The 27,823-nt window shown below is 39.2% G+C and overlaps 1 long non-coding RNA gene across 2 annotated transcripts; it reads left to right on the top strand.

The window, feature by feature from the left end:
- Positions 1 to 3,110: 3,110 nt before the first annotated feature.
- Positions 3,111 to 23,122, top strand: LOC121668514. Of its 2 annotated transcripts, XR_006017416.1 has the most exons (4): positions 3,111 to 3,650; positions 10,010 to 10,156; positions 10,787 to 10,964; positions 12,341 to 23,122. It is a non-coding gene; the product is annotated as an uncharacterized LOC121668514 (long non-coding RNA). The 2 variants fall into 2 exon arrangements; XR_006017417.1 differs by having other exon boundaries at positions 10,787 to 23,122.
- Positions 23,123 to 27,823: the final 4,701 nt, after the last annotated feature.

Below are 27,823 nucleotides of genomic sequence, written 5' to 3'. Positions count from 1 at the left end.
TCTTGTAAGATGTATATTTATTTCTTTTCTGTGGCCTGACTGAATAACAAAAACAAATCTCCCTCAGCTTTGTTTCCTATGACTTCATTGAAAAGTATATGTTCCCCTGTTTTATCATAATTTTAGAGTTTACTAGCTTATGTACTTCAATTAATGTGTCTTCCTAGGAAAAACATGAAAATACTTCCTTAAAGTGTTTCCTGACCTTTATTCTGTCTTATATTTGCATGAAACTGTTTTTCTCCCTTGCCTATTTAAAAAATACACTATTTATTTCTAAAGTTTTATTCAACCAAGGGCTGTAACATACTTGCTGAAATAGGTTAGCATTTTGAAAACCTAGAAATTGTGACCCTTATGCCAAATGTTTGGAGAAGTACCTATCAATTCAGGGTTCTCAACTTTGATATGAACTATTTGGGATGCCAAACTTGAGACATCAAATACTGTCTCAGTCTGAGCTTTCATTGGAGACAATACTTCTGAAGGTGTTCATCATCTCCAGAACAGTAAGTTTCCCTTCACAATGATGAGATGAGGGTGACATTTTTGAATCCTGCACAGTTCAGAGCCCCAGATTTAGTTGCCCAGTTCTGCCCTTGCAGCCTGGAACAACTGCAAAGGTAACAGGCTGACAGCAGGATGCATTGTCCTGCAAGTACTTTGAAATGGGCCTTAAGGATTTCATTTTCTTGGCTCCTTTTCTGCCTGAGAAGCTATACAGTTTTAGACATTATGCTACACAAAAAAAATTAAGATTTCTGGGCTCTTTTATCTCTTGCAGAGGGACAAGGCATTTGACCTTCTCAGACACTCCAAGTCTCTTGCTATACAGCCATCAAGAAGCACATTTGTCTGATCCTAGATGCTGAAACTTTTGTCTCAATTTAACCATTAGACCGACATCTTTTTCTATATGTGAATGGTACATGTTGTTTGGAATGATCTTAGGACACTACCTTCGTAGAATCTTCACTATTGTCTTGTCTAAATATATAAATGCCTGAAATGTATTTCTTTCTTCCCACTTGGTTATTTTACATATTCTCTTCTTTAAAAAGTGAGAAGATTTAAAGTTTGGTCTCTTATTATGCATGGTAAAGGATTTTGAATAATTTTGCCTATTGCAGGATCTTACCAGTTCAGCTGTAATGGAACTGTGTTTGAGGAAAACTCCTTCACCCCTGTCAAGTCCATCTAGAGCACTCCTTAGAGCTGCAGCCATTGGGACTGAGCCATATCAGGTGGCTCCACAAACGATGGAACAATCCAGGACTGGGAAGGAAGAAATGTAGCTCACTGTTGTTTTTAGTTTCAACTCCTCTGAGGCTCTAAACTCTGAGTTGAACCTCTTAGATTCACAGCACAAAAACAAAAATTAAGTAAAACAAAAATTTAATTAATTGATTACAGGAAATTCATGAGTTTGGGAAAGGACTATACAAACATACAAGAACAATGAGCTTATATGTTGCCCATACAAACACAATGAGCTAAATCATTATACCAGAGATGGCTGGGGTGACAGGAGCCCTGGAAGCCCCAGGCCAAGGCTGTGCTATGCAGGGTTGTGTCTAGCTCTGGGCTGGCTGCCTTGAGCTGCAGAAGAACAGAGGACTATGGGCTAAGCCATGAATATGCAGCTGTGGTCCCAGCAGGAAGCTTCTGCCTCCAGGATTTACCAGGTTGTGACAACAATACAGACACACTCCTTTTGTGTCTGGGAAGATTTTTTACCCAGTTTCTTGAGACAGGACAAAACTATTGGCTGCTTGAGTAATTGTTTCATGCTGGCAACTATCCTTTTATGAAAACAGTTTTAGGAGAACTGGTTAAAATGGTAGTGTTCTTGGCATTTTGAACACCCCTGTTTAAGGAATGAAATTAACCCTGAAGAAGAAAGCCTGGCAACCACAAAATATTTGTTCCTAGATATGACTTGATCCCAGGGTAATTAGTTTGTAGACTAACCTTGCATTGTGGACCCCTGAAAGAGTTGGGGTACAGATGATCTTGCATAGTTAGAGCAACAGTTAATAGACAGAGATAGACTCAGAGCTGGGCTTTTTGTACACAAAAGACTGTGAAAGAAATAAGACTCGGTCCTTTTAAACTTTTAAGATAAGAAGGTAGAAATACGATTACAAGGATTCTCGTTCTTAACAGCAGCAAAATGAACATGAGAACTTTTTTACAGAGGCCCTGTGCTTGCAGATCCTTTTGTGTACCTGAGTATTTGTCTTCTTTAATGACAATGGCATCATTCTTAGATTTACTGCTTCTATGTTCTTAAATTTGGTGTCATTCTGTTGTGGCCAGTCTATAAACAGATTTTGAAATGTCTCCTACAAATTAGTGCAGATGCACTTTACAACGCAGGAAGTCTCAGCATATTGAAAAAAGAAAAACGTGGAAAATTGTTGTCCAAAATCATATACAACCTGTAGCTTTTCTTTTCTTTTTGCAATTATTTCCTGGACAGTTGAAAAGTAAACCAAACCAATTTTTCCACCTTTCTCTCACTCCAGTTATCTTCTCTTTTCTTTGACTTCTTGTTAATATGTTAGCTCCAATAGGCCTCAAGGTGTACATTTTGTTTAATATATGTAAGAAGATTGGCAGGGATGGAGTTAAATTTTCCTTCAGCAGCCCATACAGTGTTCTGCTTTGCAGCTGTAACTAGAATGGTGTTGAGAACGCACCTGTGTTTTAGTTCCTGCTCAGCTTCGCTGCCACACCATCAGCATCCAGGCTCTCTCCACCCCCACCCCACTCCCACAGGCCAGTAGACTGGGTGTAGGTAAAAGGCTGGAAGGGGACATAGCCAGGACAGCTGATCCAAACTGACCAAAGGGATATTCCATACTATATGATGTCATGCTTACCAAAAAAGAAAAAAAAAAAAAGCAAAGAGAAAGGAGGAGGGGAGAACATTCATTATTTATGTGATTTTCTTCCAAGGCAATTACTATAATTACTGAAGCCCTACTTCCCAGGAAACGGATGGTCATCTCCTGCTGACGAGAAGTAGAAAAAAAACCTTTTGTCTTTGTCTTGGTCCTGTTCATGGCCTTTGCTTTTGTTTCTTAAAGTGCATTTATCTCAACCCATGAGTTTTTAATCTTATTTTCTTCACCTGCCCTCCTGAGGAGGAGGAGTGAGAATGGCTTGGTGGGCTCCCAGTAGCCAGCCAAGGTCAGCCCACCATTGTATGATCTGATGGATAAAGAGTTTACAATGAAACTTGGGATATATCTGCATCTTCCAAGTGATGTTGGATAAGTCACCTATATCCTGTGCTTCTGTCTTGTCTTTAGATTTTATTTATTTGTGTTCAGTTCTAAAAATCTGTCATCTTCCCCTTTGAGCATAGGACTATGATCATAAATTTGTGGAGCACTTATCCCCACACAGTGGGGAGCATGAAGCCCAGGAGCTCATCATTATAACAAAATGAACTTGTGGCTCAGTTGTTGTTGCTGTTTTTCAGGAACCTCTTCAACGTATTCAGATAATAAGTTGCATGACTGACAAACTGTGCAAGTTTCTCACTTTCTCCAGCCTTCTTTCGTGAAGGGCTCTGCAGCCATTCAGGACATGACATAACAGAATATCTGGTGCATGGTGTTCTCTCACTGCCATGTGAAGAGGTAAAACCTGGGACTTATGGCCGTATGATAGATAAAAAGTGATGAGGGAAGAGTATCTAAAGAAGGCTGTCCAGTGCATTCATAAATGTTAAACACTTCCACTTTTCCAGATCAGTAGAATTTTCCTTACTTGTTTTCCCCTTGAATAACAGCCCTCAGTTCTGGTCAGCCAATGGGTTTTGTCACTCTTCTTCATTACAATGGATTGTCAACTCATTTCCAAGAGTCAGGTGAGTGCAGAATTTATGTAACGTAATATGAGTATAAATATTTTAAAATAAAAATACAGATAAGTAACAGCAACATAATGAAAAAGATTTTAAAAAATGTTGCAAAAATCAGTTACATTTGGCCCATCATGTTAAGTGGGTATCAACTGATGTTGTTAGTTCAATTTTCCAGTAAGGAATACAGTCATGGGAAAAGGCAGGCTTTGGTCTTTGCTACTGAACAGTCCTACTGAACTACTCCTCTTCATGTTCAACTACTAAGAAACTGTTCATTTCTTTTATTTTTGTGCCTGGAAATAGCAATACAGCTTGATGGGCAGAAAGGTTTTACGCATTTTTTTTCTGCATCTATCTTCATGACAATAAATCTGCTAAAGTAATTGGAATGAAACACAAGACATAATATACCAGCAGGGACTGTTGAAATCTCTGCCTTCGATCTTCTTCTTAGGGTTAAAGAATTAACATAAACAAGCTATAACCAATATCAGTGCCAAATATAATAACAGACCCAACCACTTTGAATATTCTCCTAAACAAAGAAACCCTCATTATCCAAAGTGTACACATCCAGCAAGATTAATTCACTCATCACTGTTATCCTCAGAGGTAGATTTAATCTATTTATAGGTTTCTTTAAAAAAAAAAAAAATCAAGAGAGAAAAGATTTTCCCAGTGAAGCATATCAATGAACTTAGTTTTCCTGCAATGGAACACCCTTTCTCTGAAGACTGCTAGGCTGGTTTACAATGGTCATTGAGAGACAGAGATGGATATGTAGTCAAATGTTATGATTTTATCAGCTTGTTTTTAATTTTGTGCATGAAATCTGGTGAGGGAAGCTACTCTTTTTTAGCAACACCCTTGTAAGTACCTAGCAATCTACATTAAAACAGAATAGGGGTATATGTTTACTGGTGTTTCCCCCGTTCTGCCTGTTTTCAGAATTGTTGATATCCTCATATTCCTCTGAGAAAAAGAAAGCAAGAATCTGTCTGGTTGAAATACTATAAAGTACACTTTACACACAATTACCTCCTATTGTTGGATAAAACATCAGCTCAGTCTTTTCCCAATACTCACAAAGCATCATTTGTACTCAGAACATCTTTTGGCACAATCAGCCTTACTAACCTGTCCTCTTATGCATCAGGCCAGATGTTGGCTGTCAAAGTAATTATCAGCTGATTACAGATATTCTTGAAAGATTTTGACTGACACATTTATCACAGATATTTTTGAAAGATTTTGACTGACACATTTATCTCCCTGTCAGTTGGTGAGTTCATCTCAAAAACCAGTGAAGAAGCAGGTCCTGATTCAACAACTGGTGAACGTAATATAACTTTAATTAAGCATTTAGGATCCACAGCAGGTTTTTTTAACTTCTGTGCATTTTCATTTTAGGCTCTGTAGTCCTCCAGGGCACTAAGCATCTCTGTGCATCACAAGTTGAAAAGCTGTTTAAATCTCAGTAACACCCTCAGTGTCTGAATAGAAACTGGTAAAGATGCTCCTCTCCCTGAACATACTGGTATTCTGCTTGGGAAGATATAGGTTCAAATATGGCTGCTGACTTGCAGTGAGGGTTGATCCCATATCCCATATCCCATATCCCATATCCCATATTCCGCTATTTTTCATGGCTGAAAAACTTTTTAAAGAAATAATCAGGTGCATGGGAGACAATGTCTGCTTGGGTTCCCCAGACCTTTCACTAGACAAGGATAGTCAATCTTTCTGTGGTTCAGGATGTCTCAGGATTTGCTCAGTTTCATTTTTTTTGGAAGACTGATGAATAATGTATGCTGTTGAATTCTTTTCCCCAAAGAACTAAAAATATTTAATAGAGAATTCAACATATACCTACTTGTACAACCTGGAAATGTGTAAAGGATTTGGCAGAGAATAAGAAGAGAAAGTTAATTTTTTTTCGTATAAGTTTCAGCATGTATTCCTAGTAATAATAGACTAAAACTGTAGGATGAAATCCAGCAAATAGCAAGTATGTTGGGTTTCAAAACATGACATTATATCTGAAATATCACACAGTGGCTACTTGTTTGCTACGCTTACGCAATATTGCAAAATGAAAGGGCGAGTGCTCACATGAGAGTATATGATACACTGTCTTCTTCGATAGCAGATTTTCCTACTAACCCCTCAGGAATCTGCATGATTTGTTACTGTAAGGCATTTTTTCCAGTTGCAAATGCTGCTTCTTGGTAGCATATTACTAAATCAAATGTGAAAAGGACTCATTCCTCCCATTCCTCCGTGGTCACACAGCGTTCCTGGCAGGGGAAGTACTCACGCTCACATGAGCGAGGGTGTTCTAATGTGGGTGTGAACTGCGTCGAGGAAGCAGGGAATTGAAGGCAGGATCCACCCAGCAGTACATCCAGTTACAAACATGGAATTTCCACCTCAGTTCCCAGTAAACTCCTTCTAGGTTTTTTTGTAGGAAACAAATTTGGAAAACGGAGACCTGAACAACTAGTGCTTCACCCATCCCTGGAACAGAAATAATAACAGAAATTAAAGTATATTTAATAAGAGATGCTTGCAGTAGATGTCATTTGAAGCATGATTCAAATATGAATTTAAAGTAACTTCGCACTAAATATTATGTAAAATTAATGACTGCCTAAAAATGAAACCTATTTTATTATGCAATTACTTTCCAAGGGAAGCAAAGAAAGTGTTTGGTGCTTTCACCAATGAGCTAGTGGAAGCATCATGAAACATTGCAAGTACCAATCCCGTGTAACAGAGATACAGATACACTTTACATTTTTCATTTTAAAAGTCTGTGCTTAAAGTTCACAATAGCTGTTCGTAAAAAAACCTTTGACCCAAAGTGAGGAGGGAGCAGCTGCCCTCTGCCTCGGAGTTAGACACCGTAGGTGAAATGAGGTTCTTGATCTCTCAGAGTAGGATGTTTCAAACGAAGGGCTCTCATTTTTCAGTGCAGTGCCTTTATTTCACTGACTATAATTAACATTAGTAGGCAATTCCCCTCCTACTTCAGACAGGACATGTGCAGCCAAGAATATCAGGTTTATGTCCATGAAGAAGAGAAGTAAGAGTATATCCAGGACACTGCTAAAGTGAGGATGTGAGTAGAAGAGAGGTTTAGGATCCTGCTGTGGTTTACATTTTTTATTTGGTGATTTCTTTCACTCTTTCTGAAGGTATCTAGGTGAAAAAGGTGACATGAAGTAGCACATAGTGTGACTGGGGGGAAACTGATGGTGTGATTAAGGGTAGGACAAGACTTAGCAGTATTGCCTGCTGTTGACTATCCAGGTCCTTCCAAGTTGTTTAACATTTCTTCTTTTCCCCAGTTATACCGGTTGTTTTCAGTCTTGGGACACCGTGTCTGCCTGCAAGGAAATATTGTTTATCCTCATGTACCTTGTAGTATAATTTATTGTTCTATATTTCCAGCTAAGAGCACAAGCTGGAGCAACCTAAATTTTCAGTAGGAACCCCAAAACCTGAACTTGCTACATTTCACTGTAAAATAGAGCACAACATCAGGACTATGGAACTCCTGTGTGGCTCCCTTCTTTGTTTGTTTTCCTTTCCTTCTGGTCCCTCATTTTGATGAGTTTGTGTTTAGCTGCCTCTCACTATTTGCAGTACAACATAAGGGACTGTGGCATGTTTGGCCCAGATTCAGAAAATGAAACTGAGCTCTTCATTAGCCAAAAGCCAGCAGTTCCTCCATATTCTTTATCTGCATAGTCTAACACTTGAACACCTCTATTTTATGGCTCTAGCCATTACCTGCTTAGCATCCACAAATTGTCATACCCCAACTGTTCTGCCTTTAATACTTCTTCAGTTCTCATTTCTCATTATCTTTAGAAACATGTATTGTTCTCCATAGTAGTGTCTGTGAAGAAAAAGCAGATAATTAAATATCCATATGGAAGAAGCATTACATGAAAGTATTGGGTTACATTTAATCTCTTGGAGACTAAAAGGCTAACAAAAATTAGTAAACAGCAACAATTGACATACAGAAAACAAGGGAGAAAAAGTGTTGTCTAACTCAAACTCACCAGTATTGGTCAGCTACCTAAAAATTACAGCAGATTTTTCTTTATTTATCCTCAGTCCATGTGGAATGCATACAAGACAGAGCGGTCCCATGGACAAATGACATTTAGGCAATAAAAATACCTTTGCAGTCAATTAATTGCAGACATTATCACGTTCAACGAGGAAGTCAAGGCCTACAGTTGTCATTATACCTTTTATGTTCCTTGAACTTGCTTCCGTGCCAGTGAGTTCATTTCTAGCTTGTATGGCCCCACACAGCAACTCCCTGCTATCCTGGCACAGTCTCATACAAGAGCATTCACCTCTAGTTCTTCAGATGTTGTTCAGCAAAGAGTGGGAAGCACTGCAGAGAATTTCTACCATGATATCCCCTTGTCTTCATCCTAACAGATGTTCACTGTAATAAAATCTTGTAACTCTAATGCCTCTGAGTTGTCTTCCAAGGCCAGAATGGTCTTGGCGTGACTCAGAGCTATATAGGGGTAAGCTAATGGAATAGACCAGTCTGTTTCAGTTGGAAGGAACCTACAGCTATCATGTAGTCCAACTGCTTGAACAATTCATGGCAGACCATGTTAAAGCACTTTATTAAGTGCATTGTCCAAATGTCTCTTAAACAGGCTTGGGGCACCAACTGCCTCTCTAGGAAGCCAGTTCCAATATTTGATCACCCTCCTGGTAAATAAATGCTTCCCAGTATCCAGTCTGAGCCTCCTCAGGTGCATTTTTGAAACATGTCCATGCTTCTTATCAGTGGATACAGGGAGAAGGGCTCAGCACCTTCCTCTCTGCTTCCCCTCCATCTGTAGAGTGCAATGAGGATCAGACAAGTGCAATTGACTCCTTTTCAGTGACAATAATAATAGAAAAGGATAAGGTACTAGGCTGTACACATAGTTAAACACTGGACTGCCATCATATTTTGGCATCCTGATGTTTCTTTACTTCTTATGCACTCTTTTGCACAGAAAATACAGACCACAAGTTGGCCATGGACCTTTTCAGAGCTATGCAAGCCGATTTTCCTGTGCTAGCTGTTTCATTTTAGAGTGACTCCTCTCCATTTGCTTTCTGTTTAGCAATCACATCATCGTTTGTATCTATGCATCTTCCATGTACATATCACCCAAGTTCAGCCCTCAGCCCTCCCCAGAAAAGCATTTCCTCAGACATTGGTTCTGCAACAGAAATGTATGTCCCGTACATGTTACAAGTCAGTGGTTAGAAGGGCTCTGTTGTGCATGGGATGTATTGGGAAAAACCATGTAACAGAGAACCAAACTCTTAAACCCAGGCAATAAAGGATGTTACAGTGAACATCCTCTGGCTTAGCCTTGCACTAGTATAGCATAGGCACATTCTTGGTTTTTATTAGAATCTTCTGTTCACTTCAGATGAGGACATTTGGTTGGCTTGAGGGCTAGCTGGAGGGAGATGATGAGAGGAAGTGGGTATAGTTGCAACATAATGTTTAAATATGGTAAACTGAGCTTATTTCACCCCAAGTCTTAAAGGAATACAGACGTGCGTTTCATGCATTTGGCAGAATTGTTTCACAGAAATAATACTCTAAAATTCACTCTGTAGATACTCTGGGTAACTTACAGTGCCTGAATCCAGCTAAGTGAGCAAAGAATTATTGTTTAGTTGAATGACAATGAAACCCATACTTCAAGGTAAATGATTCAACATGATCCACCAAAGGCTGATATTTGCTAGAAAACAACTGCCAGGATTAATCCATAGACCAAAGGATAATATAATGCAGGCAAGCTTTGCTATACATCACTGGAAGGGCATTGGAATATTCTATATTTCATCACTTTAAGTGGTTCCTTCATGAAGCAATTCTTGCGAAGCAAAGCCAAAAACCTGGAACATAAGGGCTAAACAGAAGGCATTAAGTACATATTGTCCTTATAGCCACTGAATTTTGCTCACAAATTAGAATTGCCTTAAAAAGTGAAATTCCTTATTTTTTGGCATGTTCTAATGTTCTTTGGAGAAAGTTTTTCTTTGGCTCACTGCTTTTTCTGTTACATATCCTTATTTCATCAGTTATATGCACTGAATGTGATTCCAATCTTTTTCTCCCATGTTTGTTGGACCACTGAACCACGGTAAATGAAGGCACATGGCCAACCATATGGTAACAATATCATCAGTGCTGCAGCAGAGGAAGATCAAGAGTCGCATATACATAAGGTAATATGGAATACATTTATACAGTTTTGAAGAATATCGCTAGTCTGTTTTCTTCAGTAGTATTTATGTTCGTTGGAGTGACAGAATGAGGTCAAATCCAAGACACACTACAATGAAAGTACCAGTCAAAAAGAACTTGTCCCTTTCATCTGTTCTAAATTTTGATCTTCCATATAACTTTGTGGAAATTATAATAAATCAAGCACTATTGGTATTTGCCTGGAAAATATGCAATTTTCTTTTCAGATAATTGCAATAATTAAAAAAATTAGATAACAGAATGACTTGCATTTCAAACTGTAGAGCTAAAATTTATGTCCTGTACCCCTTCCCATTATTTTCAGAATGCCCCATTTCTTGGATCCATTTCTTTTGTCAACTGGGATAACTGAAGTGCCCAGAAAAGTGGTATGCAAACATCTAAACCTAATTAAAATTATTAATTAAAATTTTCAGCTAAACTGTAAAATGGTATGAAAAATCATTCATAAATATCTTCCCGTCATTTAAACAAATCTAATCTTAGTCAATCACCAGCAGCAGTTCTGAAAGCTGCTCAGTTATGCTTAACCATCAGTCTCAGTTTAGTTTTTGATCTGCCTAACCTGAAATTGGTTTATTGCTTTTCAGCCATGTTAACAGGTGAACAGGAAAGATGGCCAAAAGGAATAAATGGAATTTATCCTACCAGAACTGGGTGGGATTGCAGCACTTTGAAACACCTTTTTTGATGAAGTGGAAGCACTGGAGCTTTCATGAGAAATGGGAGAGCATTGTTTGAAACTGTACTAACTTCAGTAAAGAAGGAGTAGGTCAATTCCTTTTAAATATTTGCCGAGTCTGTTTTAGATAGATACTAAACTAAGATATAGGCTGAGTGTTCAAACTCAAGTAAACAAAGAGACTCATACATTTACATTCACAAACTGAGACTTCTATTCAAATAACAGACAGTATTTTTCACTTTCCCATGCCATTATAACTGTCATTTACAACTTCATTATGTACAAATCTGTTCATCAGAATATATTTTAATGGCAATGATGTCTCAGACTACCTGATAATATGTGGGTGCATATTCATAAAGGTTGGTATCTTATGTTAAATTAGGAGAATTTACCTTTTCCAGAAATTTTATTTTTTTGTCCTGGAATTCTTGAGAGATTTATATGAAAAGAGTCTTTTGAAATTGGATTACAATGAAGTCTTAGTTTAAATGAAGATCTATAAATATTCTGTGGTGTTCTTAAAGGCCATATTCAGGCTGCACAGTTCTGTGTTACCTGAGCTATTACCAAATACAGAGCTGGATAGCAGAGTCACATGAAGCTACTGGGCAAAAAGTTCCCGGAGTCTGGGTTAGTTTCTTTAGAGCTTCAGGTCACTCCACAGGGTGATCTAGCATGCTATTTGCTTTAAATATTTCCTTGTGTGGAATATCCTCCTCTCTTTGTTGGTGAGAAATTTTATGTCATATCAAGATTTGCAGACTCATGTATACTCAGACTTCTTGAGATTGAATGATATCTCTTTTCTGACTGTTTTTTTAAATCCAGGCAAAATTTCCACCATACTGTGTTCCCAGTAGAGCTCAATGAAACTATCATAGCAAAAATAAAAGTCTATAGGAATGACTTTTGGCTAGTTTAGGGTAATCCATTTAATTCCATGCTCATCCACATAAAGTACCATAGTTTCACCAAAATGTTGTCACAGAATTTTAGACAGCAAATAAATATCAGATACATTCTTATGATTGAAAAAAGATTTGATGCAAGTTTAAAATTGTACTGGATATACATGTATGAGTCTCAAATACAAACTTCCACTCAGTCTGCACCTGTTTCTGTGGGTAAAGCACTGGTACTAAACCCCTATTTCTATGTGATTTGAAAGAAAAAGGAAATTTTTCTGGAGCAACTCTGATTTAAGAAATTAGTTTTCAGTTTATAGGATGGGGATGCAATCAGCTGCAATTTAATGTGCTAATTTGGCAAGGCAGCCAAGCCACCATAACTGGCTGCACATGTGTTCTTAGCTCACCTAGACATAAGCTAAAATGTGCTGGTTTAAGCTAACACATTTATTTTGTTGTTAGGACAGGTGGGTAGACATATGGGGCAGCTGAAGAATGTTACTTGTTAAATTAATGTCAGTTTTAATAGTTCCAATGTTATGTGTTAGCTTCAAGAAGAGATTTGATACCAAGGTTGAAGAGAGACGTTGTCTTTGAACCTGACACTGAGGCATAAAAGTTATACTACACATGAAGGTAAGAAGGCTTCCTAGATATGAGAGGGACTGAGAAATGAAAAAGAAAAGCAGCAGAGAAAGATTAATATAACAGGCATGGAAGTTATGATCTTCCTCTCCAAATATATTTTGCTCCCTTATCAGAAATGGCCAATAAGTAGATCTTTCCTTTTTTACCCTCCCAAATTAAGAGCATGTTTCATGCAGCTTTTTTTTCTTTTGCTTCCACAGTGAGTCTTGATAGTTTGAAAAGAATTTCATTCATAGAGCTTTTTGCTTCCCCAGATGACCCTGGGTTTATGTGAAAATGTCACTGATGGAGCTTCTCAGGAATATACCTTCTGAATTCAGCCCCATATATATATTGTTTCAAGGAAAATTGATGTAGCAGCCTGTTGTAACAGATTGGTTCATGAAACACAATGAAACCACATTTTTCAAAAGTTTCTGTGGTAAGCCTACTGTGTCATGTGCTGTATACAGTATGAGCCATCTCTCAACTTCACTGAGACAAAGACACGGTATCCCACACCAGAGTGGACAGTGCAACCTCTTTCTGGGCTGGTTTCAACAGGCTGAAGCTCAAGTTACTTCTCTGTTCTGAAAAAAGAGTATATTGAAGTTTTAACCTCATGGTCTGCAGTCACCAGACCCCGTGCCAGTGTCAAACACTGCGCAGATAGACAGCAACACGTGTGGGCTTCCACTGCTGTGACCTCCTGTAAAGTGTGAAGTACCCTCTGAAGTTTTCAACCTCCTAAAGAGCTCATCTGCTATTTAGAATAAAAAATATTCCTTGTTTGACTTCTCTCCTGCCACATGAGGGGCTAGGTGATTTTCAGGGACAGCAGCAGCAATAAATACATGGGATTTTCCTGGTCTGTGCAGGTGTGAGGCACCTTCGCTTTATAGCAGCAGTTGGCAATTACCAGGAAAAGAGGGCACTTGAGCAGCAGCTGCTTTCCCCTCTCCCATTCCCAGAAAGTGCTGCAAACAGATGAGAGTGGAGTACCCCTCTTCAGCCCCAGAAGTTGTGTCATTCCTCAATTATCCAAAATCCACGTCTGATAACTACACTGTGCACGGCATAGCTCAGTGTTGAGCTGCATGGGTTGGTGAAGGAAGAAGGAGGACTGCAATTCAGACTCCCTCTTGAACAGGCCATTCTGTCTTTCCAAGCTGGAATGGTTTCAGGATGAGGTTTGCAAACTCTGGAAACTCCTCAGTTTCAGGAGGATCCTGTCAACTCTTATTAGAAAGTTACAGTCAACTTCTGAAATTACTTCTATTTGTTTAAACAGTCTCTAGTTTGCTGAAACTGGTAAGGTAAATCCTTGTCCTTCTGGGGAGAAAAAAGCACAAATCCAGTGCTTTATTTATTTTCAAAGTGTTTTGTAGATACTAAAGCACCTTCAAAACCTGCTTTTAGAGAGTAGGTAAGTGATGCTACTTTCACAAATGTAGGGGAAAAACAGAGGCTGAGCAGTATATCCTTGGAATGTGCTATTCAAGAGCTAAAGGAACTTCATGAGTCTCCAGCCCTAGCCATAAGTAATATGAACAAACTGCTGTCAACTCACTAATGTGTGAAATATAGTAGGCTAAATTTTATGCGTTTGGGTTGACTGATTTAAAAGCAGTAGTTGGGAGAACAGTTTAATATTAGCTCTACTGTATAGGATTTAATTTGTATTCTGCAGGCTACCCTAGGTAGTCATTGGCTAAAGTACATAACTATGAAATGAACCTTTTACACACTAAATTCTTGTCATGCTGGCTCATGTAGGAGTCATCGTTTGCTGCTGTCACAAAAAAACTGGGCGTAAGAAAGTGATGGATCAAGGAGGGGATTTTCCCTTCCCTCCCTAGAAGGCTGCTCTGGATTCTGTGGGAGCCTTCCTCTCTGCTTACAGATCATAGCCACTCAGTGCTGCCAGGAAACCACAGAAAGGCAGCAGAGTCATGCAAAATTTTTTTATGCAATCATAGTGTCTATCCTTTAATGACCCAGTGAAGTAGAAATCGTTCCAAACCACCGGAACTGCTTTTGTATTGCACATCGGGAGGCTCCCAGCTTCTGATCCTCAGAGAATCCCCACATAACTGTAAGAGATAATCCTACGTACGTGGCACAGACTTCTCATAATTGTCCTATGCAGATAAGTTCTTGGAGATAATGTTCTTTTTCTTGTCTCTTGCACTTCCCCCCCCTAATTTAAACTGAAAAAGAGGCCAGAAATCAAGCTTTCTTCCCTCTGTTTTAAAAAATATTTTTCCTTTATTTCATGTTTTTTCAAAGAATTTCAAATATCTCTTCCTAGAAAATAACTTGGCATCACCTTGTGTAAAATAAGTTCCCCTATAGCTATATTGCATGATAAAGGAAAATTAATATGGTAAATCCTGCTTTGACAAGTACAGGAACTGTAACAGTAAAGTCACTTCCAAAGTGCTACACAGAAAGAAGTTGATCATATGGGCAGGGTTGCAAAACCCTTAATAATTTTCAGAAGACTGGAACATCAAGCTCTTTATGCACATTATCTGTTGTGCATCATGGAAAATGTCAGTAAATGAAATATCTACAGCTGATGGAAATATAGCCTTGGAATTTGTGTCTTCCTGCTCAGCCAGGCAGTTTGCTGATAAAGGTGATGTGCTGTCATGCAACATGGTCCTTGGTAAATTTGTGTCCTGATTGCCTGGCTCACACTATTTTCTCTCCTAGCCCGGGAAGGGGTGAGTGTTGATTGGATACCTCCCACCACCACAGGACAGCAGAGCTTCCCATCCCACATTTTGTACAGGAACTACAGGAGTGAGGAATCAGCTTCAGGAATCGCAGTGACATGGTCACTATTGGTTTTGTGTTTAGTCTTGCATTACATTGCAGCACAAAGTACTGGACTTCAGATATCAAAAACTGCCTTGACTCATGTTTCACACTGGCTGCAGGCAACACAGTGATGCATCTCACTTTCTACCTGACCTATGGATGTGTAAGTTACATGAAGACTGACTCAGTCAAGAAAGCATGTGTGGAATCTACAGCCCCCCCATGGGCTCAAAAATACATTCAAGCCACCGGTGAGGGATATCTTTAGAGGAAGGAGGGTAGAGATGGCTTTTGGCACAAACTCAAAACCTATAATTTCAGCTAACATTTGGCTTACTGGATTTCATTGTATGGCTATATTAAGCTTCTCTTTAATGCTTTTTAACTTCTTATTTGTAACTTTCAGGGCCTTTCATGGAAGATCATGTGTTCCTCACCTTTTGCAGCAGTATCATTTGGGGGTTGTACCAAGGCCAGGAAAACCTGGTTTCCAGCCAAGTCAACTTCTTGAGGCCTGAACAAAAGTCTGTTTTAATAAAATGACATAAATCATGTCAGTCATTCTCTTGCCTGCTTCGGGATTAATTTTCTTGCACTTATGAAATGCGCTTATGCAGCTTCCATCAGTCTTGGTTGCTCCTTGTAGCAGAGAGGTTTGGCTGGTGGGTTGCCTGCTGCCCTCAGTGCAGTCTCTATGCTGTTGGCTATTTCAGTCTCAATTTCCTATTTGGTGGCAGATCAAATAGTCTCCATGAAAGGCAGAAGGAATGACAGAGACTTGCTTTCTTCAAGTAGAAAACAATGTCCCATATGTGACCTCAGCAAAACCACTCCATGTGGCACTTTACTAGTTATGCCTTAAAGAACTGGATTGTGTCCAGGCCCTGGTGTGGTGCTAATTACCACAGCTTTTGGCTAAGAATGAACTATAAATCTTTAAACACCAACAAGTCTGATTAGGTTTGATTTTCTTTGGCACTGTTGTGGTACCTCCAAACAGAAAAATGTTTTTGCAGAACAGATTCAGTATATGTGATATTTCCTTGCATGCAACACTTATCACACTCAGGTTTATTGATGCAGGAAGTTAGTTTCCCAGTCCTATTCTTTAAAAAATTGAGGTAAGGCCAGATCTTCAAGTGATAGATATCAGCATAACACTGTTGTCCTCAGTCCTGTTTTCAGTAGTTCAGGATATAGGTCCTGGATTTCAATCCTGTAGTCTAGTGGTAGAAAGGGTCTATCAGGTCATGTTGTCTATGTCCTTATCTGTGAAAAATTGTTCCCTTGTGTACAGAAATAGGAAGCAGCCCAACAATGTTTTTAAACATTTCATTTCCACAAATAGTGTCTTTAACACTTTCCCTTGGGAGTCTGCTCCATTCAGATGGATATTTTCCTGGCCCTAAGCTCTACAGTTTTCATTTCATATTCAGATCCACAATTTCTGTACCCAGGTAATAATTTTACCTTTGAAAATTTGCATTCTTCAAATATCTGTGGACCATTGTCATGCTCCAGCTTTTTGATTTTGGACAACCTGAAAACACTTAACTCTTAGCTGTTAAAGAAAATAATTCGCTTTAAAATTGTAATTGTTCTTAAATGTCTTTTTCTAAACTGCCTTCTGTTTGTAAGGAATCACCTGCTGTCCAGCAATGAATGCAACATCCAGGTACAGATCACCAGGATCGAGCAGAGATAGACTTTGTCTGGGGTGAGGGGGAGAGGTGATGCAGCCTCCATGTACATGGAGATGCTTAACTGAGCAGTGGGGTGCTGAGTAAGTTTTGACATGGTAGCACTCAGCGGTCCTGTTTGCCTTCCAGAACAGAGCAGGGGAAGCATATTTCAGCTCTTAAAGTATTCAGTTTAAAGTAAACCCCTAAATCCTACTCAAGATTGCAGCCCTGAAGAGGTCAATTGAAATTATCTTGCCTGGGGAAGTGACCAGGGCATTATTCTGTATCTGGGACTTTCAGTAATTTCTAAGTGTTTTCCAGTGAAGATGATTACTCAAGTGTAGTGAAAGTATGGCAGCAACAAACAAGTTTATACCAATAGTTACATTTCACAGACTTGACAGTATTAGTCTAGGGTCTCTCAGACACACCAGGAATACAAGCAGAAAACCAATGTGGTCTATAATATTGTGCTGCTTTCTCTTAGAGTGATATTTGGAGCTGTTTCCTTTGGGACATACCACAAAAAGCAATGTACCTGCCATGCAGATTGATGGAAACTGCACACACTCTTTGACCATGCATCTGAGAGTGGGAAGCACCTTCAGAAGAACATGCAAGGTAGTAGGGAACACTTGCAACAAAAAATACTGGTTAATATCCTTAAAACTGCATAGCATGAAGAGAAATGGCTGCAGAACTGGGTGAAGCTTTAAATTACCTTGCTCAGAAAGCTCTGAGTTACCTTCCTGTTGGAGGTGAGTAACCTTGTGATGCCACAGCATTACCAGTGTCAAAACTCACTAGTCCCTTTTGACATACACGATTTTGTTCTTAAAAATATTCAATGCATTGTTTGCCCAGGTCCAAGAATTTGAACTGCACAGGAGTGTCTCCATTTGGCTTTGTATGCTGCTGTGAGGAACAACCACCAACTCCAAAATAAAGCCTCTTTTTCTCTTCCTTTGCTTATGCTCTTTGCTCGTTTCTACAAACACTGTCTGCTGGACAGAGTCCTTCCTCAACTCAGCTGTAAAATTTACTCTTCTCTTTCCAATGGCACACATAAAAAATCACAAGTCTGAAGAAAATCAAGATAGTACAACAGAGTAGTTTCACACTTCCCAGGTGGTAGCTAGAGTTCTGAACACAAAAGGCCAATGGGTTTTCATCTACATTTTTAAATAGATGCTGAGACTCTCTAAAACCCAGAAGGAGGAAAGACTGTCAGAAAGAATGGAAATGTCACAGGGTTCCTCTTGCAATGCTACATGTGACAACTTACGACTGACAGAGTTTGTGGCTACCCAGTTCATGAAGAGAGTTGGTTGATGAAAAGGAGGTTTAAAGATGTTTGCCCCAAAGCAAGTAACCTAAGCTTCACATTAGGAATCAGCACAAGAGAGGACAGGATTTAAATCTTTCTTTCATGAACCGAAGAGAGAAATGCCTCCCTCTCTAGCCATTAGATATTTCTTTCCTAGAAATACCTTTTCTTTCAAGACTAGAAGAGAATTTTGCCCTTTCTTTTAAGGAAAGAAGGGCTATTGTTGTATTCCTTCCACATTGATGCAACCAAATAGATCAGGTACATATTTATTACCCAACGTTTTGCTATTTGATACTATTTGAATATGTCTGCTGTGAGTACATAGCTACAGAAAGTGCAATAGCTGAAGAATTTCTGTGAGGCAGGGTTAGCCACCAGCATCTCCACAAGAGGGTAAGGAATGCCCTCATGTCCCTTGCAGGTCTGCCTCACACAGTGAGAGAAAATACTGAACCTGAAAGCTCCCCATTACAGAATGATTGCAAAACTAACAATTCCATTAGAAGGTGTGACTGCCACAGCAAAGGCCAGTTTCATACCAGTCTCCAGTTCTTACAGCACCAGGTTATGAGGCACTCCTTCACCACTATTGATGTGGCCACAACCTGGGAAAATACTTTCATATTGAAAGAAAATGAATTATATGATCAGTCCACAGGAATGTTCTGATAATAGTTTGCAGACAAAAACAGTGCCATTGAATATTCTATACATGTCTTGCATATCTATGATGACTTAGATAATAAATAATTTTGTCCTCATTTTGCATGAAGAAATAATATTAATTTATTCCAAATAAATTAGAAAAGTGGACCTGGGAAAGGATAGGTCATTTAAAAATTTTTTTAAAAAATGCCATAAAATTATAGGAAATAGCTTTCCATATTCTGTCTTTTATCATTCATATTGGGTGAATTTGACATTATATGGTTTATCCCAAAAGGTTACTATTATTTCTACATTGATTTGGCTGGAGGCAGTCTCAGAAAATATGAAATTACTTGTAAACCCATTACTAACCAGATGGTTGGGAAAGGTCATGAATGAGATGGGAAAAAAAGTGGCCTGTTGCAGGATCCAAACCATAAATATGGGACCTCTCAACAGACACCCTAATATGTAGTTGGAAAGAAGAGATGAAAGTATGATGGAGCCAAAGAAAAAAATCTTTATTAATGTTGAAATGATTCCTGAATGTATATCCATCTCTTTCATTCTAAAAGAAAAGAAAATACTGCCACAAAACTGTAGTTAGATCTTTGTTTTATATTTATCCAAGCTTATATAAACAACATGTTCCCACATTTTTTATATGCATGTCTCTTTTTGGATAAATTCACAGAGGCAATATTTTAAGTCATTATAACAGTACTTTTTTTTTTTTCATTCTTTGTTTCCAGGGTACTCAGGCACAACACACAGCCTGAGCTGGTTGTTTTGGTTTAACTCAGTCTCTGCACTCACTTTGTTACTGTTAAAACACTGATAAAAAAGACAATAGATTTATTCAATGAGACCAGGTGGTGTTTCAGATCAAACAAAATCCTGTGCACCAGAAATGTCCTCATTCCACTGAAGCCTTGCTGTACAGACTTGTAATTCCTTAACTGGTAAAATGGACCACAGCCCTCATGAGTCATGCAGGGCAAAACGCTGTATTTGAATCTGGGAGAAGAACTGCAGGGTCTTCCAGCTGCTGGAAAACTTGTAAACATAAAAGTGTGTAAGCTGACGGCAATAATGTGATGTTTTCAGTCACATATGTAAGATGTACAGTCAGTTCCTAAGTGTTATGACATTTAATGTCATGTTAAAATGGAAGTGATGAGGCCCAGTCCTTTGTTTTGATAATGGGATTTGAGATCCACAGCATGGATCCTTGCAGTGCTGGTGCTCTTTGAAGAGCAGACACAGTCAAAAAATACCACAGGGCTGATGGATCCTTCAGCCTCTTCTTATGTAGACATTGATTCTGTTCTCCAAGGTTTCCTCCAGCCCTGGGAGTGGCAGAGCACTACTTTTATTCAATAATAGTTGTGTAAGAACTTGTCTAAATGCAGAAGTCCTTTCTACAATATTGACCCAAATATTCTGCATTGCTGCTACTATGTTCTGTTGCTTGGTCTTTATCTCTAACAGTAACCAAGAGTCAAATCATTAGCCTGATATCTGTGTGCTTTCTGAATCACATCTGCTAAAAATCCCCACATGATTAGAAGAGAAAAAAAATCAAAACATGAGGAAATGAGTATTTCTTATAATTCTTTGAATTATCTGCAAATGTTAAGTTGTGGCTCTTCTGTAAAAGCATGTGAAACTGATTAGAAGGAAGGATTCTTCACACAAATGCCGAAGTAGTATAAAGTCTCATTTTGAGACTCCTGTGTTGTGTCCATACTCAACAGAAGTAGAAGTTTCTTGAAGTTGTGGTTTGCCATTTTTTATATTGCATCCCACTGCTTGTTATCCCAGATAAAGAGTGGGCCCAACTGGAAGTAAAAATCAAAGTTATTCTAAACAGTTCTGACAATTTGTCCGGCATTCATCATTCATATCTACACAGAAATTTGAAACAAGCTTGAATATCTAAAGGCTTTGTGTTTAACAAAACTGTAGATTAAAGGCTGTAGCACTACCACAGGCTACAGCCTATTGCCTGCTTCCAGCAGGCAGCGTGCCATAATGTTTGAAAATGTTATGGAGACATATCACATTATCACAGTGATGTTGCAAGATTCTGTATTATTTTTCTGGCAGTAAGAGAGCTACTATGAGCTGTTAATATAAAACCCAGCACTCTAAGCCATCCATGTGGCTATGTGCAAACCCACTCCACTCTTGTAACCCTACCTCAGATTTAGCTAACGTTGCAGTCTGGCATTCTGAGTGTGGCACATACATTGTGCCACTGTCAGGAGAACATCTCAGCAATTTTCTCAGCTTTTCTGTGTTCTAGGCACAAAGGTGTCTTGAAGGAAACACAAATCTGAGCAGAAAACCACTTTCGTATTTTACAAATGCATGGCCAGTCTCAAGTGAGATTCTTCTGGAGTCCTGTCAGCTGGTCTGGTCCACAGAGAGAGAGTTGGTTTGCAATTCTTCACGGAAAAGGGCAATGGCATACGATACTCTCATGGGTGAATTCCTGCTCTGTACTCCTACCACCCCCCTGACTCCACCTGAGCATCGCAGTATTTCATGCCTTTAATGAGTGTGGTTTCTCTAACAGCTGTGACATCAGGAAAGAACTGTTATCTGTGTCTTGTGTATGGGGACTGGGACACTGTTTTGCACTATGTCTAACTGAGATGTGATGCCATCCATGTGTTGATCACAGGAATATTCTTTCAGATATTAAGAAATATAAATGAGCAGTGCCTACATCCACAAAGCTAATTAAACTTCTCAGCTTTTTTAAATCCGTACCGATAATTTATTGTAGCAAACAGTATCGTATCTCCTTTCATCATTTCTCTCAGCTGCTCATCTCATAAGAAAGATAATACCATGGCTCTTTTGTGTTAACCATGGAAAATTTTTGGGGAGAAGCCTGTTCAAATCATCAGTAATGTCAGTGGTGATTAAGCAGAGCACTACGCTATACCCTTTAATGACAATTAGCTATGTCTTCCTAGATTAGTAAGTTTTTCTTTAAAGAGATTATTTTTCTTTATGAGAAAACATTGCAAGATGCACCCTACCTTGTACATTACCATCCCTTGAATCCAAGTTTTTTCAATACTGTTTCATTTGGACTACAGATATAGCCATTGAATATTTACTCTGTCTCAGCTTATCATACTATATAGAGGAAAAAACAAACTGTGAAACTGAAATGGTAAGCTCTTTTTAGAGGGTAAAACTCTTCCGACTTAAAAAGAAATAAAGAAAAAACATAAATTTAGTAGCATATTCCTGCTCCTTTTTATAATTCACTGAGAACAGAGTAGATATGCATCATGCACCAAGAAAGCACTGCAAATAATAATAAAAACCCCATCATTTCCTTATGCTCATAAATGTTCCCTCTGAAGTGTAATAATATATGTTGTTAATATATATTGTAATTCCTTGCCTGTAGTTTTTCTTAATGATGATCTTAATGAAAACTGAGTAGTTTATTTAGCAGACAAACATCAAATATTAGTTCAGGAGAATTCTCTAGGCCTTGTGTGCAGACCAGTGTGGAATTAATCTTTGTCTTTAAACAATATTTCAGTGTGTGTTTGGCTCAGCTAATCATGTTTCTGTCTTTGTGTGCATTAGGGTTACCAATCTCAATTTAATGGGAAAATGTTAAAAAATAACCTTGCTCTGGTATAGCTAACTGAAATTGATAGAGAATTAGAAAAAATAAGTAGGCTGAGCTTATTTTTTGTCCCTGTTTTGTCTGCTTCAGGAAACGGGACACATTTGGTAACTGTTTCAGTGCTTGGAGGGCTCTTTCATCTTGTGGTTCAGGTGAAGGCAGCGTTTTTTACCTCCATTTCTACAGCTAATGGGAAACAAATGAGGGTGCCCATTAGGCCCTGCAACTGGGGCTAGAAGCCCAAGAAAACTTTATAGGGGAAGGTAATCCCCTTCATCTTCATTTGTTCCCATGCACTGCAGCCTGTGCCAACTATTTTGCCTTCCCTGTGGGAACCCAGAGTGCAGAGAATATTTCTCTGCCTGTTTTGAAGAGTTCTACCCCCCTGGACAACACTGTTTTTGACCTTCATCCTTGGAGAAAATTGTCTACCCTCTGGGAAGAATTAGAATCTACGCTGGTGTGAACTAGGTGATAGAGTATTATGTAAGATTGTCACAGGGTGAAAAATTTAGAGGATTTGGGTTTGCTAATATAGTAAATAGATAAAAGCAAACCACTTCAAAATGGAGGATTTTTGTTCTCCAGACCTTCTTCTTCTTCTACTATTCCATATTCTGCAGAAGAAGTAGTTTGGGATGATTGGATAAAGAATTCCACAGTTCCTGTCTACGCAACCAGACAATTTATTATACATTGGTGGAAAACTGAAAATATCTTTCATTTTAAGTGTTCATTGGGTGATTTACTTTTAAAAGACTCTGTAATCTTGATAATTCAGCACTCTCCTGCCTTCTCTGATCTGTGCTATGTCTGGGTCACGTTAAGTGGCCCTATTTCTCTGATAAGACTTAATAAACAACTATCTGAAAGCAGAGAAGGCTGAAGGTCCCGTTCATCTCTCAGACTCCTGGAAAAAACTCTAAAATTCTCCCCCATCAGGGGAGGCATAATTACAGCACGGACAGTGTCACCTGGATCACAGGACAAAGGTGTTAGTGACCTCCTATGTAACCTGTTCTTCTTCAGATGGGCAGCCACTTCTTGCTGTGCACAAACACTACCAGGTTTGTACTTAAATGGAGCTTTGAGGCTTCCTATAAAGCCTTTTTCTGATGCCCCATACCTCTTTCTTACAGTAAAACTGAAGGAATAACTTGAAAACATGTAAATGGAAATTGCAGACTCCTGTCTCCACAACTTACTGCATTTCTGTATATTATTTCCTTATTTTTTATTATCTCTTTTCTATTTTTTTCCAAATCAGACATCCCTGTATGACTCCTCTAAAGTAAGACCCCACTGTAGACGTTCACACAGCCTCACAGTGAGGAATGTTCCAGCAGTAGCATGGGGAGTCTTCTCCTGCTATTTGTGACAGAAAAGAAGTCAGAACAAGGCAATAGGCCCCCTAGTAAGCCCCTTGGGGTTAGATAGATGAATGTAGGAGAGACGTCAGAACATGCTGAGGCAGGAATAAATACATATAAATATAAATATATATGTGTATCCAGTCTACAAGACACTCCAGGCAGCTTCCTGTTTCATCATAAAACTAATTTCATAACCATAATTGTTGACAGTTACCATCTTCATAACTTAAAATTCATAGCTCTGCTTAGATTCCAACACCACAAAGCAAACCAGATTTCCAGAAATGTCCAAAGTTATCTGGTGTTTTCTGGAGTTTTCTTGAGTTATGTGATGCTGATTGTCTTCCTGTTGGAAAACATTTTCCTGGATTGCAGCTTAAAGTCCACTATCAATGATCTAAATGTCTTCTGTCACCATGTCTTATCCAGATATGAGGGACTTGTCATTAGAGAGATTTGCTGATCAGATGTACATTACAGGTCTGAGGCACTGCTTCCCTTAACATTTTTATTACAGAATGAGCTCATGAGACAGCTGGGACAAAATGGGTATTTAACAACAGTTTTAGCTCCTAGCTGCAGCTTTCGTGATTTCAGGACCTCACTCAAAATCTCATGAGAAAACTCCAGCAAAAGAGTCAGAAATGCCAAGCAGTGGCAAGAGGGAGGTGTAAAGTCAGAACTGTGGAGAAAGGGCTTGAGCACCTTTTAACAGGAATGCAGAGCCCCGATACCCTGTGCCACTTTCAATCCCATGTAACTGTGCTCCCACTGGCCTCAGTTTGTGGTGCTGTTACAGTTTCCTTGAAGAGTATTGTTAAGATGAACCTTAGAGTTCAGCTCAAAATGTAATGAAATGTAAAGGAGGCAATGCCAGAAAGCAGCTGTGCACGAGACAAGCAGGAGATCAGAGAGGTGTTACATTTCTGACCACTGAACCAGTACACCCCAGTTACATTTCTCACCATTTCTCAGACTTCCAAACATTACCAGAAGCCCCAGCAAAAGCTGCCTGCCTAATTTTTAAATGTTTATTTCTTCCCTATTAAAGCTGGCCAAATGGCTTAAGAAAGGATTTGCAAATAGGTTAGAAATTTACCACTATTCACAGGTCTGTTTGATACTCAAACCATCTGTCATTGACACTGTGGAGGCATTCATAGGAATAAACTCTTCTTGAATTTTACTGTGAGTGATTGTAATGGAAATTCATAGTGGAGGACTTAAAGTTGAGAGTAGAAACCATGATTCCCATGTGAACAATTGCACAGCATGCAAAAAGAGTATCCCACAAATGAAAGGAAAATGAATGCAATCCCCACTGTCTTTTTCTCATTCATTCTCCAATTCTCAATTAATTAAGTTGCTGTTTTTATATCAGTATGAGATGCTAGAAATAATTTCAGATGGAAATATCTATGGAGTGAGTAGACTGGAATTATAATAAAAATGTGGAGGAAAATAGGAACTAAATACCTCCTTAAAAACACTTAAGAACAAGATCTCCATCTTAAATTTTCATCTATGTGAGTTTACATGTACTGAATGTTGTGAATCGCCTTAAAAACATTTTTCCCTTGGTTCTGGACCCAAGGTTGAATGATTCTGCCTACAGTGATTTACATTTCACTGTCAAAGGCAGCAAAACTGAAGATGGCTGTTCCTTTCCTTGTTAACTCACATTTTAGTTTGTCTTTGAAGTAACTATTCTTGGAAACTATTCACTCTTCCGTCCTTTTCGATATCAGGGTTGTCAGAAGAACTGTAATATAATTCACATAATGAACCCAGTTAAAATAATCTCATGGTTACGAAGTGCTGCTGGAGAGGAAGCCTTCACTTTCTGACTCCTGGTCCAAGCTGGAGGTTTCCTCTCACTACCCCTTCTCTCTGTTCCTGCTCAGGGTCAGTTCATTGGAAATCTGTTGCTGGGGTCCATGCCTCACCCATCCACACAGCTCTGCAAAGCAAGCCTGGTGGCCCCTCTGCCTGCCTGCTGTGGAGAGCAGGTGTTGGCAGCTCAGCCCCTAAACCTCTGCAGAGAGACCTTGCATTGTTTTCTGAGTTTATGTGAGAAGAGTTTAGACTAATGAGCCACTTTGTAAGAGCCTAGCCAAATCCCTTTTCTAAAGGCTCACTACTGTCTGGTTCATAAACACTAATCTATACCAGACCTGCTCTTACTCATTGTTATGAAAGAGAAATTGGGAAAAAACCAACCCTTTTCAGCCATTGCCCTCACTCTATGGTCCCACTCTGACATGTCCCACCTGTGTTATTTGTCAGCTTTAGACTGTTGGCAATGGAGATCTGAGGCACTGGCAACATCCTCATCACACGTTGGCTGCTATTTGAATACTGCTTGCAATTGTCAGCCCAAATCCTTTCTTCAGTGTCCTTTAATAACATGAAGTGCCATAAAGTTTCACAGGGGAGCAAGTGGAAGTGTTTCTGAGCAGGACAGGATGAACAGTGCCATTGCTGCAGAAAGAGAAATGCAAACTCTCTTCTTGAACCTGTCCAGGCACAGCCAACAGTGACAGGCTATCGACTGTAACTGCAATTTCATGCATTTGTAAGACTGGGTCAATAGTTAAAGCTCCAGCCTACAGACTAATGCAAACACAGAGCCCAGCTGCCAGACCCTTCTAATGATCTCACTAAGAGACTGAAGGCTGATCTGGTGGTGGGATCATATAGTCACCTTTCATACAGAGGTCGTGCCCCAGGATGGATGAAATCCAAGTGCTGTCAGGAGCTTCAACTAGATAAATCACAGCAGTTGCTTCCCCACAGTGTCACAGCTCATGTGACAGCTCCTTTGCAGCAGCTTTTTGAAAGGGTTAAATGAGCCCTATTATTTGCAGCAAAGTAGCTGAACTATACGTGCTCTCTGGGATATGTGAGAAAAACCCGCGTTCGCTATAGAGCATAAGGAACCACTTTTCCCTTCTCTTTGAGCGGCGTGTATCCAGGGCACGAGGAGAGCTGACTAAGGGTTTCGGTCTGGGCCCCTTTTGCTCTCTGCTGGCAGCCTGCAGGAACAGCAGCATTTCTGCCCTCAGCACTCACCAAAAAGGACCTTCCCACTAATGTGAGACAGTAACAGTTTATATTCCTGACCGAGCTATGGAACACGCTAGCACATTTTATGTATTCTTTGTCTCTGTGTATGAACTCATGCTGGTAGGTTACATTTAGAGGAAAAAAAAGTTAACAAGTGTAGTGGAAAAGGACCATCCTTGAGTGTCTATGTACATGTATGTCTGCCTTGTAATTTAATGTAAAATTTAAGTTAATGAATTGCAAGGGAGGAAAACACTTTGGAAAATGCTGCCTGCTGAAATAGTCAGTTGGGAATGATCTTGAAATCAGGTGGATCTCTTAACATGTGACCACCCAAATGCAAAAATTAAAAAAGAAAAATTCCTTTTAATCATTAAAGTAAAAGCCTAAATTTTGTGTTGACAGATGAACAGGACCAGGTGAAGCAATTACCTTTCCCACAGGTGTAGTTGAACACCTGCTAATGGGGTGTGTGAACACAGCTACAACCTCCACCCCATAGTCCAGGTGCAGCTTCTGTGCAGGGCTGTAACTCCCAAACACCAGGCAAGCATAAGGGGTGATTGAGTTTAACCTGGAAAGAAAATTGCAAGCAGAGGCATTTAGTCATAAAGGAAATGAATCATTGGGGTAAGAAAAAAAAAAGATGGGTCTTAGCAAGGTAGAGCCACATAAAAAACATTGTGCATTTGCTTGGCAGAAGAATCCTATCCATACTACACCTTCAAACAAGAAGGGTAAGGAGGTATTTCACTGAATTCACCTGGAGGCTGTGCTCTCTCTTCAGCAGCTTCACTGTGTACCACACAGACTCCTGG

The sequence above is a fragment of the Corvus kubaryi genome, unplaced genomic scaffold (genome assembly GCF_017639235.1).
Source record: "Corvus kubaryi isolate FWS band 111438036 unplaced genomic scaffold, C.kubaryi_AGA036_p1.0 37385, whole genome shotgun sequence".
Taxonomy (NCBI): Eukaryota; Metazoa; Chordata; class Aves; order Passeriformes; family Corvidae; genus Corvus; species Corvus kubaryi.
This window is presented reverse-complemented; position numbering and strand designations above follow the sequence as displayed.